This window comes from Rattus rattus, chromosome 7 (genome assembly GCF_011064425.1).
Source record: "Rattus rattus isolate New Zealand chromosome 7, Rrattus_CSIRO_v1, whole genome shotgun sequence".
Taxonomy (NCBI): Eukaryota; Metazoa; Chordata; class Mammalia; order Rodentia; family Muridae; genus Rattus; species Rattus rattus.
In genome coordinates, this window is record NC_046160.1 from 58170141 (window position 1) to 58191371 (window position 21231).

At 41.2% G+C, this 21231-nt stretch overlaps 1 protein-coding gene across 1 annotated transcript in view; it reads left to right on the forward strand.

The window, feature by feature from the left end:
* The first annotated feature begins 17905 nt into the window (after positions 1–17905).
* Positions 17906–21231, forward strand: part of Nrcam (neuronal cell adhesion molecule) — an 80241-nt gene continuing 76915 nt past the window's right edge. Inside the window, exon 1 of the mRNA XM_032907694.1 lies at positions 17906–18551. The gene's annotated coding sequence lies outside the window, so the exon portion shown is untranslated. The remainder of the gene's footprint in view (positions 18552–21231) is intronic.

Here is a 21231-nt window from a genome sequence, read left to right on the forward strand (position 1 = left end):
CTTTTAAAAATGTGTTTTCCTGGTCATCTTAGTAAAATTTGGTTAAATTTAGAGAATTTGATGTGAAGCTATAGGCTACTTTAAAAAGTAAAATTCTTATATAGGGACCATGGGGGTAAGAACCACCAATAAGGGTATGGAATTACCAGTTGAAGAATACTGTCAGATTGTATAGCCACAGTATGCCTTTCCACAGCCATCATTAAGAATTAAGAAACTGCGGCAGAAAATTCTCCATAGTTTTCTTGCACATCTTGCAGACAGAGCCATCAGGAACCTGTCATTTGTTGTGGGTCTGTGCTAAGTGCCTGAGAAACTTTACATTAATAAGTCAATTACAGCACCTACCTCAGAGAAATGCTGAAAAAATAGATAATATTTGTAACTTCCTTAGCATATATGAAGCCTGACTTGTAGCTCAGTGGTCAGTGAGCTCAGACTACTACCAAGAGAGAACAGTTTTCAAAAGCTTTGTGTTGTGGACACTGAAAATTTCAGAAGGATGCCGTGTTCCTCTGTGTGATCCTGGAATTGTAACATGAAGGTTAGAGATGAAACTGTTTTCCAGTAGATGACAGAGGAAGATACAGATACCTACCTGAAGAATGGGTTCTGATTCCGATGGGCTTCAATAAAGCTGTGCGGTGAATCACCTGCCTCATAAAAGAACATCAGGGCCTATATACAAATTGTCTACCATTGATCACTATGAAATAAAGGGCAAGCACTCCTGCTAGGGGCAGGAAATTCATTAGCTTGTGAATGTCCCTAAAGCTCTCAAGTTTACTGAAGTATCTGGAGAATTATGCAAATCACCCAGATTCTGCAAATGATAAAGGAAGAGATCATTGGTGGTGAGGGGGTTCCCTTTTGATAGGTTTGTTATTCTCAGCAAATGATTTGCATAAATACTCAGTGTTTGCTTTAGTTAAAGATCTTATCAGTCAATATGAAAATGACTCTTCCCAAGAGCCAATTTGTTGCCACGGTGATGCAATATTAGGAAAATATCTCTTATATTCTAGGAGACTGAAACTTTTGCTGAACCTGAATAACTAAAGTTAATAAACATCGTGAGATGACTTAAGACTGCTATCCTGCTTTGTAGTGTTTGTTTAACCTGCCTTTAAGAGAACAATGTAGCAATCCGCCTTACTTACCTTGGATTTCCCATAATCGATTATACAACGTAATCAACACACACCTTTTTAAAAAATTTTTTAATTAGATCTATTTCTTTACTTACATTTCAAACCTTGTTCCTCTTCCCGATTTCCTGTCCATAAGACCCCATTCCCTCCCCTCCCCCTCCCCTGTACGGGTATTCCCCCTATACATCCCCCTTATTGTCCCCTCCCATATTTCCCTGCACTGGGGGTCCAACCTTGGCAAGACCAAGGGCTTCCCCTTTCCCTGGTGTCCCAACAAGGCTATTCTCTGCTACATATGCAGTTGGAGCCCTGGGTCAGTCCATGTATAATCTTTCAGTAGTGGTTTACTCCCTGGAACTTCTGGTTGGTTGGCATTGTTGTTCTTATGGGGTTGCAAGCTCCTTCACATCTTTCAATACTTCCTCTAATTCCCCCAAAGGGGGTCCTATTCTCAGTTCAGTGGTTTGCTGCTAGCATTGACCTCTGTATTGGACATGCTCTGGAAGTGTCTCTCAGGAGAGATCAATATCTGGTCCCTTTCATCATGCATTTTTTAGCTTCATCAATCTTACTTAGCTTTGGTAGCTGTATATATATATGGACCACATGTGGGGCAGGCTCTGAATGGCCATTCTTTGAGTTGCTGCTCTACACTTCTCTTCCATATTCCCTCCTATGGATATTCCCCTACCCTTTTAAGAAGGAGTGGGAGCATACCCATTTTGGTCATCCTTCTTCTTGAGCTTCCTATGGTCTATGGATTGCATCTTGGGTAATTCGAGCTTTTTGGCTACTACCCACCTATCATTGAGTGCATACCAAGTGTGTTTTTCTGTGATTGAGTTACCTCACTCAGGATGATATTTTCTTCTTCATTCCATTTGCCTATGAATTTCATGAAGTCATTGTTTTTGATAGTGGAGTAATACTCCATTGTGTAGATGTACCACATTTTCTGTATCCATTCCTCTGTTGAAGGGCATCTGGGTTCTTTCCAGCTTCTGGCTATTATAAATAAGGCTGCTATGAACATAGTGGAGCTTGTACCTTTGTTGTATATTGGAGCATCTTTTGGGTATATGCCCAGGAGAGGTATAGCTGGGTCCTCAGGTAGTGCAATGTCCAATTTTCTGAGGAACCTCCAGACTAATTTCCAGAGTGGTTGTACCAGTCTGCAATCCCACCAACAATGGAGGAGTGTGCTTCTTTCTCTATATCCTCGCCAGCATCTGCTGTCACCTGAGTTTTTTATCTTAGCTATTCTGACTGGTGTGAGGTGGAATCTCAGGGTTGTTTTGATTTGCATTTCCCTGATTACTAAGGATGTTGAACATTTCTTTAGGTGCTTTTTGGCCATTCGATGATCCTCAGCTGAGAATGTTTTGTTTAGCTCTGTACTCCATTTTTAATAGGGTTATTTGGCTCTTTGGAGTCTAACTTCTTGAGTTCTTTGTATATTTTGGATATTAACCCTCTATCAGATGTAGGATTGGTAAAGATCCTTTCCCAATCTGTTGGTTGTCGTTTTGTCCTAACCACAGTGTCCTTTGCCTTACCGAAGCTTTGCAGTTTTATGAGTTCCCATTTGTCGATTCTTGATCTTAGAGCATAAGCCATTGGTGTTTTGTTCAGGAAGTTTTCCCTAGTGCCCATGTATTCGAGATTCTTCCCCACTTTTTCTTCTATTAGTTTGAGTGTGTCTGGTTTGATGTGGAGGTCCTTGATCCACTTGGACTTAATCTTTGCACATGGTGATAAGAATGGTTCGATTTGCATTCTTCTACATGCTGACCTCCAGCTGAACCAGCACCATTTGTTGAAAATGCTATCTTTCAACACATACCTTTAATTTGAAATTACTCTTGCATACCTCTGACTCAGAGAGCAATTTATGTATGTATGTTTGTATGTATGTATGCTATATAAAAATAAATAAATAAATAAATAAATAAATAAATAAATAAATAAATAAAATGTTCACTATAAATGTTGGAAGCAATGTGGATATGTTTGTCAATATGTTTGCAGTGGTGTTCACAGTAGTTTTTGTTATCAGTTGGGGTCAGTTAGAATCAGTGACAATCCCTTGTAAAACTCTTTTAAAGTTTTCAATAAAGTACGTTTATTCTTTTCCCCATGTGGTGCTTTTTGTGTGACATGGAAACAGGAAAAGACATAGCAAGACATCTGGACATCAGTCATACATACGGACACATATTCAGACTCATACAACAGGCATGGAACAGACCAGAAAACAGAGCTACACAGAGGAGGAAGATGCATGGAGAGTATTCAAACTTGGGCTCCCTCTTGGGTAAACTACTCCAAGGGAAATGCTTAATGTGATATCAATGAATAGCGGTGACACTGGACTTATCCCTAATGTGCTAAAGCTTACAAAGTTAAAATGGTTGTGCTTTTATTAGAATAATCCTTTCAGGTAAATGTCTAATAACCTTGATTGCTGATTGGACCCAATATCATTATGGAATTTGTGAGTTTCCTATGAGCCCCAATTGTACTTTTTACTAAACCAAGAAAAAATGAAACTTAGCTTGCAAAAAAAAATCTGTGATTAGCAATGGAAAAAATGTAACACTATATAAGAAGCAGAAAAGAAGGTTGGGTTACTCTGGTAACATGTTAGCTTGAACCATTCTAAGCCAGACGAGTAAGTTTTTGTTTTCTTAGGGCTCCTCTGACAAGTGGACAATGCAGTGGATGCACCTTTTCCAGAGGTGCCTGGATGGATGCTTGAATAGAAGATTTGCCAGATAGACATTGTGCTGTCAAGAATTTTACCATTAAAAGTGCATTATTGTAGCAAAAAAAAAAGAAAAGAAAAGAAAAGAAAAGAAGGTTGGAAGTCACGTCTTTTCATAGGCATTGCAATTTATGTAGTAGCAATATAAGGGTATGCTTTTAGAATTGTAAATAGTACAAAATGGAAAGGCTAAGTAAATGTGGAAAGAGCTGGTATGTCCTAAGATAAACAAAGCTTAGGAGCTCTTCCAACTATTGGGGTAGCATAGGCCTTGGCCCAGGTCACCTTCAGCTGTTGGACTTGTGTCTCTAACTTGTGGCATCCACCCAACCTGCAAATGAGCTTTGCTGATTTAGTCATTTGTTAAGCCTGTGAGCCAAGCTCTGTGGAGTGGGTCAGATAGATGGCTCCTAGTTTCCTAAGTGGCTTCTGTGTGACAGTTGCGCTTGTGGCAGGAGTAAGAGCTGCAGAGAAGCACCCCATGATTTGATGCAATTATGTTCATGACTTGGAAAAGTCAACATTTGCCAGATGGTGTTGGCAGGAAGTAGATGGGGCCCATTTCAGCGCTGCCTGATGAAGAAGCTCCGAGTGGGGCAGTCTGTGGCAATGGGCTCTTCTGTCACTTTGCATCTGTTAGTGAAGAGGCCAATTTGTGCCATTGGTAGGCAAATAATTTCTTTCATTCTAACCTTTGCAGTTTGTGTTATTCTTGTCCACATGCTAGGGGAGAGAGGATGTGCAAAGCTCTACTAATCAGGAGTTGTTGACTCTTCACAAAAGATCAAGGACTTTGAACTCACACAACTGAGTTCATATCTAGTTTAATTTTTGCTTTGTGACCTAGATACGTCATTTGATCTCTTTGAATTGACATTCTCAAACTTGTCCTAGCTTTGACCTCTCTGGATCTCTCTGGCCTCTCTGAAGAAACTTGCACACCCCCTTAATAGTCTTGTTTTAGAAAACTGAAGTAAGCCTAGGGATATAAGACATGCTGGGGGTGGGGGGGGTGGAGAGTGAGGAGTGGTGTGTCTTCTGTTCCTTTCTTACTCCTGTTATCTGGAAAAGAAAAGATGAATTCTTTAGTTGAGGAGTCTTTGAATAGGGGAGACAAGCTCAGTAATAGGTGCTGTCCCCTTAGAACATAGTTACAGAATGAACTTTTGCTAATTTAATCTCATACTACCACCCATTTGTCTTAGCACAGAGTACCCTAAGGGATGAGCCAGAGACCAAGCTTCATTTACCAGTAGTTTGGAAATATGAGTTCAGGAGCAGAAATGGGGAGCAGAGAAGAGAAACAGAGTAAGGGAGAGCCAACAATAGGATGCATTATTACCTTGGCTCTTATGGACATAAGGGCACATGAGTGATTCACAATGCTCTCAGAACAGTCTGTCATGGAATGAAATAGAGATGTAGTTATCCACCATCTCCAGGGACATTCAAAGCTCTAAACCCATCTGCATTAGCAGGTTATGCATGTCTAGGTGCTAAATGTATTCTAAGTACTAAGGTCATAGTTCAGACATATGCATAGGAAAATGCAAGGCCTTAGGTTCAATACTCAGTACCAGAGTAAAAACATACTAGCCAGAATGGATTCTAGAACTGTGGTGCTGATTGCAAGGAGTCTATTATGAGTGACAAGGTGAAGCTATTGTCTAGGTACATCTATGCAAAGGTATTCAAACCTTGTTGCTATTGCTAAAATACGTAGTAAGAAAGTTTTGAAGTGGTGTGTTGAAAGGTATAAATACTCAAAAGACAGCATGTGGGGAATCAAAATTATATAGCAGATCAAATTATTTCCAGCTGTTCTCTATGCAGAAGTTCTCCTTACCATCTTCATGCTCACTTCTTTATCATAGACACTCTTTGGGAACCTAGCACCTTATTGGGTAGGTCATATGTCTCTGAGCTATCAACCAGTTGGTTTTATTAATGCTTACTGTGTTCCTAGAATCTTGCCAGAATTTAATCATGAGAACATTATAAATACCGCTTTCTCAGGTATCCAAGTCCTGCTAGACAATTTGCAAAGTTATTTTATTTCTCCTGTGTCACTGCTCTAGAGACAGTGGGACCTGGAAGAGTGGAAGTGATAAAGGAGGCAAACAAAAGTCTCATGCAATAGAGAAGTTTATTCAGAGCATCAATTTATACTCTGTAGGTTTGGAGAAATCACACAAATGACCTTCTTATGAGAATAAGCCACAGTGGCAAAGACAAATTTTTCCATAGAAGCATATAAAGGACAAGTTTAAACATTTAATTTAATAACATCAGCAGGCAATGTGTAATATGAAGTAAACTCACTCATGTTCCCTAAACCTGGAAGGAGCACAAAAACACATTCCAAGAATAATCTGTGTTTCTGAAGAGACCGAGGTCACAAGATTCATGTCTTATTTTCTTGGAGGGTTCTCACAAATACTCAGAATTCTCATCACACAGTTCCATTCCTGGACTGTGTTTTGACAGTCTTGAGTCATGCCTTTTTTTATGTACCACTTCACTATCTTGGCTTTTCTGTACCTTGGTCAGTGTTGAGTGAGCTCCATGAAACCTTATACATGTACAACTTGCATCTCCTACCCAGGAAAGTCTTTGTATTGTCACTTCCAAAGAAACCATTGGTAGCATGAAATGCACAACCCAGAGTGGCAATGGAGTGAACATGTGACCAGGAGGAGCCATGTATAAAATTTGGACCTTGGAGACTCTCTTCCTAACCATGTGAGAGCCAGTCTTCTCTTACTGGCCCTCAGATGAAGATGTAGAACTCCCAACTCCTCCTCCACTGTGAAACCTGGATGTTGCTATGCTCCTGCCTTGATAATGGACTGAATATCTGAAACTTTGAATGAGGAATAGTTTGGACTTTTAATCTTCAATGAATGACAATTCAGAAATGGAGGGCAAACTTGTAATCCAGACCTTGAAGCTGGAAGACACAGGCTTTTGATCTGGATCTTGAGGAACAATGGCCATGAAAAGGTTAGGTCCAGGCCTTGTGGTCCACACATATAATCCCAGATGAGAAAGCCAAGCAGATCTCTGAGTTCAAAGCCAGCCTGGGATTGAGCAAATTCTGGGTGAAGGACACAGAACCATGCAGATCTCTGAGTTCAAGGTCAATCTACAGAGCAAGTTTCAGGACAGCCAAGCTTAGGCAGTGAGACAGTTAGAAAACAGAAATCTGGTAATAGGATAAGGGAGCCATGTTCCAGCTCCAGCAAGCAGCAGAACTGAACAGTTTAGGTCATGTGGCTCTGGCTTTAGAGTCAAGAATTGAAGGGATTACTGGGACAATTGATGCTGGTTAGCTGGAGAAAAATTAGAGGTGAGTAAAAGAAACCAGCATCACTGAGGTGAAAACTTCTGGGAAGTGTTTTCTGAGATCACAAAGAAGCTGTGTTCCAGAGATAGCCAAGGTTGTATATTGTGCTTCAGCTGGACTTGGTCATGTATAAGAATCACCCAGCTGGTACTGGTTTTGAAGGTATGAAAGGGTCATGAAGAGCATCTGAGGCTTGGCAGCGTGAGAGGCCAGGGAAAGCTATTGGTGAAGGTGCAGCCTCAGTTGCACTTGACAGCCCAGGACTGAAGGGGTCATGCAAAGAAGTTGAGATTTGGTACCATGAAGAGAGCCTATGAGAGGCTATTAGTGAAGCCTAGTTTTAGCGGAAGACCAGTTTATTGGAGATGCCAGTACCGTGGGATGATCTCCAAGAACAGCAGCAGCAATAGAGTACAGTCAACCAGAGCCTAGAGTGCTACAGAGGGCAGAGCTGGAGAAGTTACAGCAGTCCTTTGGAGGAGCCCAGAAGATCCCAGACATTGGAACAAGAAGTTGTGAAGTTGAAGTTCACTTGGAGACCCCAAGATATTAAAGATGCCAGAGACTTGAGTTATCTGCTGAGGAGAGCTGCTAACAGAGAGTGGAATCAGCCCAGGATAAAGAAGTTTGTTGCAGTCAACAAAGATGAAAGAATCAGAGATCTGAAGGCTGCTTTGACGTCAGACACGGAGATGCAGAGTTCGGAGTTCGCCCAGCTGGTTTCTTGTTTTACTTTAGGGATTACAGTTAAGTGATTGGATGGATCTCAGAAGAAACTTTGAACCTCGGACTTTTAACATTGTTGATACTGCTATAGACTGGAGACTTTGGAAGTTGGATTAAATGTATTTTTTATTATGCTATGGCCAGATATGGCCCCATAGACTTATGTTTTTGAACAAGCCTATGGGAGGCCAGGGAGTGGAATGTGGTGGTTTGAAAATTCTTGGCCTAGGGAGTGGCACTGTTAGGAGGTGTGGCCTTGTTGGAGGAAGTCACTGTGGGAGTGGGCCTTAAGACTCTCCTCCTAACCACGGAAGCCACTCTTTTCCTAGAGGGCTTCAGATGAAGACGTAGAGCTCTCAGCTACTCCTGCACCATGCCTGCCTGTATGTTGCCACATTCCCACCTTGATGATAATGAACAGAATCTCTGAACCTGTAAGCCAGCCCCAATTAAATGTTGTTGTTATGAGTTTAAAAAAAATTGGAGCTTATGCTAATAAAGGCAAGACTACTTTTAATGAGGATTATCTCAGAGGAGAATGTAATGTCAAAACAAAGTGAATTCCCTGAAAGAAATAATAAAAAATAATAAAGGATATTTCACAGGACCTAGAAAGAGAAGGAGATAAGAGAGTACCCGGAGGTTTCAGAATAGGGCAGGGTTGCAGAGGGGAGATAGGCATGGCTCCTAGAGCAGGAGTAAAGGGGATAATTTAGAGAAAGTACAGAAGGTGAGGGTATTTCTTATTGCCATCTCATTTTGTACTGCTCTGAGCATTTTGCAGTCTAGAGTTGATGGTGTTCACCAAGGAAGTAATCTGGAAACCTTCTCCTCTCAGAGTAGAGATGATGCACCTCCTTTCCCCTCAGGTGGAGGCCCAGGCACCTCCTTTCAGTAGAAAATGGGTTTCTGCATGCCAATTTTATACTTCGTTTTTCTAATCTCTACTTTTGATGTCTTGCTTTTTCTTTAATAAGATAGAAGTAAACGGGGCCTGATTTAGAAAGTATTTATAACCCTCAGCCTATGAGAAGATCCGAAGACAAGGAGAAGAAGTCATGGCATGTGATGAAGCGAAGGGATAAACGCTCTCATCTGAGGCGCTGATGAAATAGGTCCTCTCTGCTTACTATGCACGGGTCTCTGATGAACTGCAAGTGAATGTGAAACAAAACCAAATAATGACATATAGAGGTGAAGCCTGATCTATCATAAAAATCACTTTGAGAAAAGTTGAACTGGTCATGAATTCTTATTAAGGAGACTATTTTTTAAATTGCAAAAGAAGCCGTTTAATAAACATAACTAATGTAATTTCTTTTTGGAGTTATTTATTTTCTTCTGGAAAGGTTCCTCTCTTAGCGCCTCTGCCAGTGAACTATTCAGAGTTACGTGCTAACATGTCACCTGTCATGTCCTTCAGGGGGGCCTGGTTTTCTTTGAGAAAACATGTGCTAACTTCTCCTGGCACACAGCTGAGTGTGAGGCATGGAAACATTCGCTACGGGACATAGACAGACATAGAGCAGTGTCCTCTGGGGAGTGTCCTGATTGAAACATTTGGGTGATGAGGTTGTTCTTTTTAAATGTTACAGCTTTCCCGAGATACAGTTTACACACCCACATTTTGTTCGTGTCAGTATAGTTCTGTGGGTTTTCATCCAGCTGTGCAGGTCAGCACCATTTAGATACAGAATGCAGCTGTTGGCTGACAAGTTTCCTCCTGCGTGATCACCGCAGCCATTCCACTGTTTCACTTTGTGTACATCTTATCCTCAAAGTCTCATGTAAGAGTCATGGGTCCTTTCTATTGAACTTCTTTTAGGGTAGCTTTGTGGTCTTTACCCATGACATGGGCCGTGCATGTTTCAGTGGGTCATTCTTCTTATGTTGAGTAGCATTCCATTATAAAAATACACTTCATTTTGTTTTCCCTTTGATACTTGAATTCTTTTCTAATTTTTGATTATTACAACTAAGTCGATGTGCATGAGCCTACAAGATTTTCTGTGGCTATATGTTTTCATGACTTAAAAGAGATTTACTAATTTGTATTTTATGTATGAATGTTTTGCCTCCATGTATGTATGTATACCACATACATACCAGGTATCTGTGGAGGCCAGAAGAGGGTGTCAAGATTCCCTGGAACTAAAATTATAAAGGCTTATGAGCCTCCATGTAGGTGCAGGGAACTGAACCTAGGTCCTCTGCAAAAGCAACCAGGGCTCTTAACTGCTGAACCATCTCTCCGGCTCCTGATTTCACAACTCTTGGCTATATTCTGGAGAATGGAACTGCCAGATAATTTGGAAAATAAATCTTTAACTTTTTAGAAAATATCAGGCTTTTCTCAAAGTAGCTATCTTTTTATATATAGCTACAAGAATGTGTGAGAATTCCACTTTCTTAGTATTTTCACCAACCCTGAATATTGTTGGTTGTGCTTTATTCTCTAAGGTAATGCCATAGCAGGGAACTTGGCAGTCTATGTTAGCTCATGCATACATGGCTACGGTAAAGAAAGGTGCTGGGAGGCTGGGCGGAGTCTTGCCATTTTAAATTGTGATAGGGGCCCCAGCAGCCTTATGTCAGCAGTGCTGCTGAGCACCTAAAAGCCATTCCCTCCTCCCCATTTGCACAGTCCTCTCCCCTCTCATCCACTCCTAGGGCAGTCATTGATCTGTGCAGAGCTGATTGCTAGACGAGTGAGCTGAATTTCATTGAGCCCTCTAAAAATCCCTGCCCAGCCCACCCCGCACGCTCCTTTTGAAAGGACAGCCCTTACCTCACCATGCCCAGTCTTGGACTTTGAAATTCATCTAATGCCATAATTAAATTAAAACTCATTAATACAGCATTTCAATTTCCTCTCAGCAGGGCAGCCTTCAGCAGCTCTGCCCTATTTCTCCACCTTCGTGTGTCATTTGTGTCTGGATACTTGTCAGAGACAGATCTTAGGCTTCTGTAGAAACCTTGGCTATTCAATAGCGACCTACTTCCCTGCCGGGATATTCTTATTACTGTTCCGTGCTCTCCACGTCCTCTCTTTCTTTAGCAGAACTCGACACCTGCTTCATATTCTGTAATGCAGAGCTCCTTCTGCAGGGGCCTGGGGGACATTCAACACACCATTTCATATATGCCACCTTCTCAAAAAGCCCCATTCCCCCTGGCAAGCCTAGAACAGGGTATTTTGGAGGTATGGATTATGGCAAACGAACACTGGAATCCTGCCATTTAAAACTTGGTGGGCATTGTAATGCATGTTTCTAATACAACATCTCACGAAGAACTCTGAGTACACTTGGATGTTGTTCTAAGGATGCCATGTTCAAGCTTCTAAGTAATGCTAAGAATTCCCTCTATGCACAGTCATCTTAGCAATGCCACAGTTCCTCAGTCATCCCTGCTCCTCTGCCTCTGTATGGACCTGGCACATTTCCCTCCATTTTAGAACCTTGCCTTCCATCTAAAAATTTCAGCGACCACTGTAGAGGTTTGTACTACTTATGATGCCCTATTGAGCACAAGTCAAAAAAATGTGTGGAGAGTAGCTTGTTCCCATCCAAACTTTGTCTCTTAATTTAATACAAAACTTTATCTTTCAAACATGGTTGTTTTGTTTCTTGTTTGTCCTAAGTCCAATTTGGAAATTCTCTATATAAGAACTATGGTCTCATGAATTAGTTCAATTAGACACAAACTAGGAATTTATATAGCCTGTTCTTACAATCAACTTTGATAAAAATCAGAAATTACCACTGATGTACTATGTAGTATTAATAACTCTGCTGAGACATTTCCTGGAGCGTATTAGGCTTTCTAATAGGCCAAGAAAAAAAAATGCTTCTCTGAAGGCTTACAAAGAGAATTAGAGATCAGTAATTATTGCCTAAATCTAACACTGAGAATGCTATTTTTTAAAGCTCTCAATGGAGACAGAAACCTAACTTATAAAGCCTCCCTTAGCCGGACTAATTAGATGGATTAGAACCTACTTCATTCTAGAGAGGTGTATCCAGGGGTCCTTACTCTTCATCCTGAGCCCACTCACAGGCAAGGGCAGGATTGTAGGTCATTCTGGAGAAGCCACTGTACCAGCTGGCCTGTGCAAACTGCACTAAGCTCCCTTCAGTTTTAGGGATGTGGCTGTCTTCTCTCTTCCAGGTTTCTTGGTTTGAAATGTCATTCTTGGTCTTGCTGTGTATCAGAACTTTGTTTTTATCCAGACTTCACATTTTCAAATTCAGGTGAATGCTTTTCCGGGTGTTGGAGTTGCTTTCGCTCCCAGGTGTGGTGGCCTCTGCAACTGTCACCCACTGAACACAAATCCAATGACCGATGTGTAGACTGAGAAACGAGTGCCTTTTGAGAGCCCCAGACCCACCTGTCCCCTTCAGAACTTGGCCGGATGATGTACCCTAGTGTCAGCATCTCTCCCTTTGTGGGTACGAATACACACCTGACACCCATTTCTCCTTCACCTCTGTGCCCACATGCGATAAGCAGTGACCTGAAGCAATGTGATGCTGGGCTCCTTTTGCTCAGTTTCTGGCCTTGTGGTTTGTTGTTTGTTTGTTTGTTTTGACTTGATTTTCTCCATGTGCTATGGCATCTCAGTAGGTAGTCACGCTGGGAGCAGGTTCCTTTGGCTTCAGAACAAAGGGAAAAGGGTCTTCCAACTCCATGTTGTCACTGAAATGTTTCTGACACCACCTTGAATATGCTTAAAGAACATTTTTCTATAATTTGGATTTTCAACTCAGTTTTGTGTGTGTGTGTGTGTGTGTGTGTGTGTGTGTTTGTGTAAGTGAAAAGAGTAAAATCATCATATAACCTATTCCATCTAAAATATTAGTTTTGTCCTATTTTTCTACCCAATCTTTTCTTCTCATTCTCCCTTCTTCCCATGTTCAAAAGAATAGGTATATTTAGTTTTAGAATACAAACGCTCATTTTGCCCACAAAAAAAATATATAAAAATTCAAGCTAGGGACAACCAAAGACACAGTCATCCTAGGCTTAATGCCATCCATCAACTTCAGTCTAACCCAAAATCTCTTTCACCCTGATTCTTGCACTGGAGAGTGGGAAAGGAATGTGTTCTTCCTGATGCCTTTGCTACCTGCTTCCTGCATGCTATCTCACACTTTGCAGTGGAATACATTTCTATGGAGTCTGTGTAGATGCTTTCAGGAAAAGGGATTCCTGGCACATTAGTCTTTCAGTACAGACAGAAGAATATTCCAAAGCTTAGTCAAAATGTTTAAAGATTAGTTAACTCTCATATACAGAAAATGTAGTTTCCAACATGCATGATTTTATATGCTTATGTTCTGTAGAGAGCATGGCCTTCTATGTGGAACTTCCTGGAAACTGAACTGCATTAAAACCTTCGGGGTACACTTTCTCTTTGGCATAGATTTGATACATTATCCTTTCAAACAAATGAATGATCGTTGGTTTGCTTTTTCTCTTTTAAAATATATTCTGATTTTTATGTGGTCTGTTTGAAGAAAATGAAATGTATCAGGAGTGAAATATGTCATGTATCCCTTCCCGGATCTACTGATGAATCCTGTGTGATATTTACTGTGTATCAGCTAGAAACTGAGATTTGTACTTAATGTGAAATAGCTTCTGGTTGCAAAGAACAATTTCCAGCTCTGGGGTTTATGTTAATACAACTTTCTCGACACTGATAACAAGTGGAAAATGCAATTCTTCATGTCTTGTCAGCCTCTATCCTTCACTTTCATGGCTCTGTTGCGATTATACATGGCTTGGAGACCTTAGTGCGATTTATTTTGAAATGTTGCTGTGAGAATTACAAAAGGCTGTGCAGGGGTAAAAATGATGTCTGTTGGGTTTTGGTAAATCTGGGGCTTTGCCTCCATCTCTAGCCCCATGTTTAAAGGAAGGTCAAATTATAGGAGAACGAATTCAGAAATGTAGTTTGGAAGGAGATAAAGGGGGTGACTTGAGCCAACCATCACCCACACCATCGTCAGTCAGGCTCACCCAAGCTTTGTCTCCATGACTTATCACAGAGATAGAGCAACACAATGCCAATCCTGATGAATATTAATTCTAAGATTCTTTCTTAAAGCAATTCTGGATGACAGGAAATAGAGTCTGCTCTCAGCGATAGGAACATTAGTGCCCACTAAATACTCCTCATGTACCCTGATGCTTTTCTGACTCTCGAAAACTGGGATCACTGACTATGTCTAATCAATCAATGGCAACCAAAACAGTGTGTTGCTTCTGAGTAGAGGAAGGTAAGACAGAGAGACTCTGGAGGCTGTCTGTTGAGATGGCAGCATCAAAAAGTGGGCTCTTCAGTGGGGCTGGAGGAAAAGACCCCACACGTTCTCTGGACATTAGTACAGGAGAGACATAAATTATATTGTGTTAAGCGCTGAGATGCTAGGTTAATTTTTCATGGCAGGATAGGTTACCTCACCTCCTGCCTTCCTGCTTGGCACTGTTAGGAAATATGCACATGCTGAGATACTGTCCCGAGTGACACATCCTTGTCTTAAAAGTTTTATTTCAGCAACAGTAACGGGGCTTATCTTAGAAACCTGACATCTTTTTTTCTTTTTCCAAAGAACAACCTCGCAAGCACTCCAAACATGCTTTTTGTATTATTAAATGTCTGCTATTTTGACACATGTTGTTTGCTTGACTAAAAGATAAGGCATCATTCACCAATAATACTAATGTCAGCATTCTTGCTAAGGTTTTAATAACATCTGACCCTTACACCTTATCAGTGCTATTCAAAGAAATTCTAGTTGACAGGAAGGTAAGCAGGGCCACAGCTCATTTTAGTCACTAGAAATCTTTCTAAATGCCTCATGGTCAATGCTAGTAATCAGAAGTAAATTGACATGTTTTTTAGACTTCACTATTAGAGCAGTTTTCTAATTTACATTTTTTAAAAAAAGGAACTTTGACATTTGTATTGTATAAAAGCGATCAGTTGGCAGATTGACCCAGTGATGAAGGCAAAGGCCTGTTTCTATGGCTTGGCTATTTTTCTTTCTCACCACCCCCCTTTCTGGCTACTGTTTGCTTAGAGTGCGAGAAAGCTAGGGCCAGGCTGAGCACCATCAGTAACACTGCTGTGGTTACTGGAGACAGGGAAGGGGGAGAAGTCAACAGTACTGAAGCCCCTCGACCTGTTTCTAGCTTCATTTTTGCTTTTCTACATTAGGAATAAATTGATGTAATGCCTAAGACAGCAAATTGGGCACAATATACAATCACTTTAGTAAGAAACTTACGGTAAACCAATGCCGTTGTTAATTGTTGTTTGCGTACTGCTGCTGACTACAGATGCCTGTGAGAAGCACAACCCGAGTATGGCTTTAGGGTGCACTAATATATACAAAGAACAATAGCTTCTAAAAATCGAAAAAGCTATGTCAGTTTCAGGGGGGAAAAATCTGTTACAAGACAATTTGGTCCGTTTGAATTCCTGTGTTTACAGCTGTGATCTTGGAAAGATGCCAGTGGTTTTGGCCTGTCAGTTTTCCTACTCTGTGTTGGGGCTTTTCTGGTTGGAAAAATACCCTCACTTGTCTTCATCCATCGCTGAAGATATCTGTGGGTGTATAACAAACCACATCAAAATCCTATGATAAAGGACAGTTTACCACTTCCCGTCATTCTGCGGTCTCGGCAGGGAGGCTGTTGTATGTGGTTTAACAAATCGTTAACTCTCTTGCTTTCAGCTGAGGCCAGAAAGCCTCAAATGATGGTTTTTCTCCTTCCAAGGTCTCTTTCCATGGCCCTTCAATCATCATTAGTTTAGTTTCTATTTCCCAGAGGGCACTACTCATCACACCCCTGCTCCTAGGATACCTGCCAGAATTTGATGTCAAAGCATATCATACAGCCAAGCCCAGTTACTGTAAAAGGGAATTGTGTAGTAGTAGGGATGGCACGGAGCAGTGCTTCCCCAGAGGCTACCGATGTGACATTCTACCTTCTTTCCATGTTTGTTGTAAAGGTCAGGGTGGAAAAGAGAGGAGAAGACCTCTTAATCACAGTCCAATTCTGCCAAACCTCATAGAGTTCTAGAGCAGTGTTTGGGCTCTCTCCTGGTTATCACAGCCATACAAGGGTGACAGGTGCTTATCATCTGTCAACTGTCCTGTCAGCACCATGGTCACAAGAACCTGTTTCTGCTCCCACAGCTCTTGGCTGACCCCGTGTTCATTCTGCGTTTAATACCTCATCTCTCCTCCGCTTACTCATGGCTGTTCACATAGCTGTCTGTAAGACCTTTGTTCTTGCTCCAAACTGCTGCCTCACTCTTTCTTTCTGTCTCCTAGTCACCCTTCCCCCGGAAAGGAATGTGTTAGTATTTAGTTGGTCACTCTTAATTCCCTTTCAAGTCACCAAGTCATCTCATAGCCTTTACACATCACCGACCTTTGTGCAGACACCCACTCTGATTCCTTTAGCCTTGGTCAGGCTTGGGCACATGGTGGGAGTGGAGTAGTTATAGGAGACAAAGCGGCAGACATTGCGAATGGAGTAGTCTCCTATGGTCAAGAAGGGTGTGCCTCTTCCTTTTTGAAGAACCCCTTTTTCTCTTCTATGCCAACCACCTTTACTCTTACTGTCAGCTCTGTCACCCAGAAGAAGACTGAACAGCGTCTGGTAAATGCCTGGTTAGACAATCGTGGAACAGGTGTGCTCCTTGCCTCAGTTGCCACTGGCCTTGTGCATGTGAACTTTGTATTAACCGTGTCTTATGCGTTTCCCTGCATCCATCTCTCCTTTGTATCGTGGGCTCATATATGTTCATTCTTTTCCTTCCATGGCTGTGCTGAGAAAATAGTTGATGTCCATATAATATTATGTATTAAAAATAACCAGATTTTACCAAAAGACTTTGGTAGTTCTGATGCTCTAACATCCTGTCTCAAAAGCTTGATTAATTCTCTAAATCTAAAGCACTACAAGGCAATGGATTTTTTTTTCTATTGAGATATGAAATATCTTTTAGAGTATTTGTGAAACTAGGAAATTGTCACTACTTCCTGATGGGGAAGCTTGGCTGCTGCCTCTTTATTTTGCCCCAGTTGATTTTTATTACCTGTTACAGAAGACCTCTGTTATTGTTATTGTTGCAGTTTTGAAATCAAGGTCTTGCTTTGTAGTCCATGCTGGTCTCGAACTCTCGACCCCCTGCCTTTACCTACCCATATATAGCCTGCCTTTCTTTCTTTCTTTCTTTCTTTCTTTCTTTCTTTCTTTCTTTCTTTCTTTCTTTCTTTTTTCTTTCTTTCTTCCTTCCTTCCTTCCTTCCTTCCTTCCTTCCTTCCTTCCTTTCTTTCTTTCTTTCTTTCTTTCTTGTACACCCAGACACACTAGGAGAAGGCATTAGATCCCATTACAGATGGTCGTGAGCCACCATGTGGTTGCTGGGATTTGAACTCAGGACCTCTGGAAGAGCAGTCAGTGCTCTTAACCACTGAGCCATCTCTCCAGCCCTAAAATTAACCTTTTAAAGACTCTCTCCTCTCTATTTTCTTAACTTGTTATTCTTTTAATAGGCCAGGGCTGTATAATAGGCCAGGGTGGTATAATTTGGGGAATCCCTGGTTATGTAGAAAACAGTGTAGAGGCACCCCTGATAGAGTACTGTGAACAGCCATGTGAAGACCCTTTGTACATAGTAAGACTCCATCAAGCTTACTTGCGGACTAGTTGCAGAGTAATCATATGTGGAAGGAGGAGAGAGGCTTGATTCATACAGGATATGACTGAGTACAATGAATAGACCTTTTTATAAGAACCAACTACGTAGGTCTGACACTTCATATAGTAGTGTGTGTGTGTGTGTGTGTGTGTGTGTCCTCAGCAGCTGCTTACCAGTGGGCATAGTGAAGTCCTTATCAGTGAGTAGGATGCTAGAATTTGTAAAAATTCATTGCATTTATTGTGCTAGGGAGGGAAGCTGTGCGTGAGGTGGCGCATGTGTAAAGGTTAAGAGAACAACTTGTGGGAGTCTATTATTTCCTTCTACCGTGTGGGTCTGGCTGTCAGGCTTGGCAGCAAGCACTTTTACCCACTGAGTCATCATCAGCTCGAGCACTTTCTAGGAGGGATTGTTGGGAAGACAGGACAACTTGCTGTATGAAGGAGCCTACATGGGGTTCCTACATAGGGAAGCACTTAACAATATAGCTCTCCTAGACGGCCTCAGGTGTCAATTTGACAGAGTCATGTCAGGCAGTCTCAAATTCAAAAATGCCCATATGTGCTAGGTCTGTTGCCATGTTGGTAAGGGACTCTCTTGACTGCTGTTTAGTATGGGAGGGCTTAGCTCACCGTGGGCGGTATCATCCCTAGGCAGCTGAGCCTGGACTGTAGGAGAAAGCTAGCTGAGCCAGAGAGTGTCGGGGAGAGCACGTTAGCAAGCTCCTTTCATCCATGGTTTCTGCCTTCAGGTTCCTTCACGGAGTTACTGCCCTGACTTCCCTTGGTGACTGATTGCGATTTGGAAGTTTAAGCCAAATAAATCCTTTCCTTTCCCAAGGTGAGTCGGACAGAGCGTTTTAATCACAGCAACAGACAGCAAATTAGACCAGTAGCCATTGTGATTTGGATTTTTCTCCCTTCATCGGTTAAATTGGAATATTTATATTGATTTTCCATTTTCTGTTGTTTTAAGTAGTGTCAAAATGAGATGGTCAGTTACAATACTTGAAGAAATAAGGATTTTGAGCTTTTACGAGGATACACTATCACCTGTTGTCCTGGCTAGTCTTATGTCAGTTTGGCACACAAACTAGAGTTTCCTGAATGGGAAGGATCTTAATTGAGAAAAATACCCCCAAAAGATCCAGCTGTAAGATATTTTCTTAGTTAATTATTAATGGGGGAGGGCCCCTTGTGGGTGGTGCCAACTCCCGGGGTTGGTGGTAGTCCTGGATTCTATTAGAAAGCAGGGTGAGCAAGCCATGGGAAGCCAGCCAGGAAGCAGCACTGCTCAGTGGCCTCTGTATCACCTCCTGCCTCCAAAGTCCCTGTCCTGTTTGAGTTCCTGTGACTTCCTTCAATGCTGAACAGCAACTAAACCTTTTCCTCCCTAACTTGCTCTTTGGTTGCGGTGTTTCTTCACAGCCACAGAAACAATAGACATCTGCTATTGTTTATCTTTCCTTAGATACTGTTTCATCTCAGTTACTGATCCTTTGTCAGAGCCCTGTTGTGAGATTCCTTTGATACGAGGGAAACTATAAATATCCACTTTAAAGCCTCACACAGCTTACCTTGCTGTCTATAGAGATCCTTAAGGTCTCTGTGGTCCAACCTCACATAGGCTTTACTTAGCTCAGTGTGACCTGAGATTGTACCGACGTAAGTGTGACTTTGAGGAGGATTTATCTCTAATCTCTTCATGACCTCAGATACAAATCTGTGACGGAAAAGCACAGGAGTGGGTAGGGGTGGCTTTCATGTGGTTATTCCTTACGGAAAAAAAAATTTACAACTTAACAAATGACTGTCCCCAAGTTGGACTCTGGAAAACAGTCAGGATAACTCCACATTCAGTGGTTGTGTAGCCAAAAAGGCCAGCGCTGATGGGTAACTAGTGTGTCATGGGGGTTCAGGTATACCCCTGTTTTGTTCACTGGCTTGGAGAATGTAGATCAGGTGTGTACTCAGCACTGACCTCCCCACTCTGGATACAGAAAAATTCCAACCGCACAGAAGAAAATGGCCTTCCTGTCCTGATGCCTTAACAATGAAAATAACTTCAGTTCTCATTTGAGAGGAAATCAAGGTTTTATTTTCCTTTTATAAACTGAGACTTCTTTTTTAATTTTTTAAAAATTTATTTGTTTATTATATATAAGTATACTGTAGCTGTCTTCACATACACCAGAAAAGGGCATCAGATCCCATTACAGATGGTTGTGAACCACCATGTGGTTGCTGGGATTTGAACTCAGGACCTCTGAAAGAGCAGACAGTGCTCTTAACCGCTGAGCCATCTCCCCAGCCCCCAAACTGAGACTTCTTAAGTAAGCCACAGGATAACTACTTTTGTTGGGTTTTGTGTGAGTCTTTTTGTCAAAACTTTAGATTTTTCTTTATCAACTATAAAAATACACAGTTGATCATGTTAACAGCATAGGTGATGGATTTTTAAATATCAAAAAGACTTGTCAGAGAATACAATGATCTCTTACAAGCATGCTTTGCAGTGTCTAATAGTAAATACGTTTTGAAAATTTCAAGCTGACGTGTGTGCGACTGTTGTGTTACTCTGCACTGGGATTTTATTTCTTTTGATCTAATTACACTACACGAAGACTTTTGTTTTGGTCTGATTCTGACTGTTGAACAACTGTAATCTTCCAAGGTGAAGCACCAGGCAGGTGGCTCCTGGTGGAGAGGGTATTGACAGGACTAATGAGGATACAAAGCAGTTTTTCCTTGTGTAAGATTCAGAACGCATTCCTGTCACTGAGGGAAGGTTCCGTTTTCTGTAGCTGTATTTGATTTTTCAGTTTGATTGAGTGCTGGAGACATAATGCTGTCCTTGAGTGCTTGGCATGTCACCTTTGAGCGCGTATGTAGAAGGAGTGTGTGATTTTCTCTAGTAGGACTCAGGAATGGGCTGGACCTTTCTTTGTCCTGCCCTAAGAGAGTATGCACTGGAGATGAGCTGTGGCTAATAGTGCAATTAACTTTCGGCCTTTGAAGGAAGATCATGGTGTCCAGTGCTATAGTTCAAAATCTCCCAATAGTGTGAAGATTTTATTTGTTCATGCTTCTTTAAGTAAGTACTTTCTTGTTTTTTGTTTTTTTTCTAATACTTGGGATTTTTTTTTCTTTATAGTGTTCACTGATTTTTATATGCAATTCCTTAATTTCATGTATACTTTGAAAGGATAAAGATAGTTGAACAATAGTTTATTTTATATGAAGCTTCTTATTTCATTTTTTTTCTGTTTGGATAGAATGAACACTTAAGACATCACATGTACCAAGTGAAGAACTTAGAAATTGTATTAGCTGTTTGAGATCTTAAGGCACTATGATGTATAGTGTAGGTCTGGGGAACTATTTCAGTTTTCTAGTACCTGTTTAGAGAACTGAGTACTTAAAATCTTATCAACTTAACTAATTAATAGCTAACTCATTAATTAGACAGGCATGTAGCATGTGTTCCAGAGTTTCACTTTTCTGTTTTACCTCAGCATATG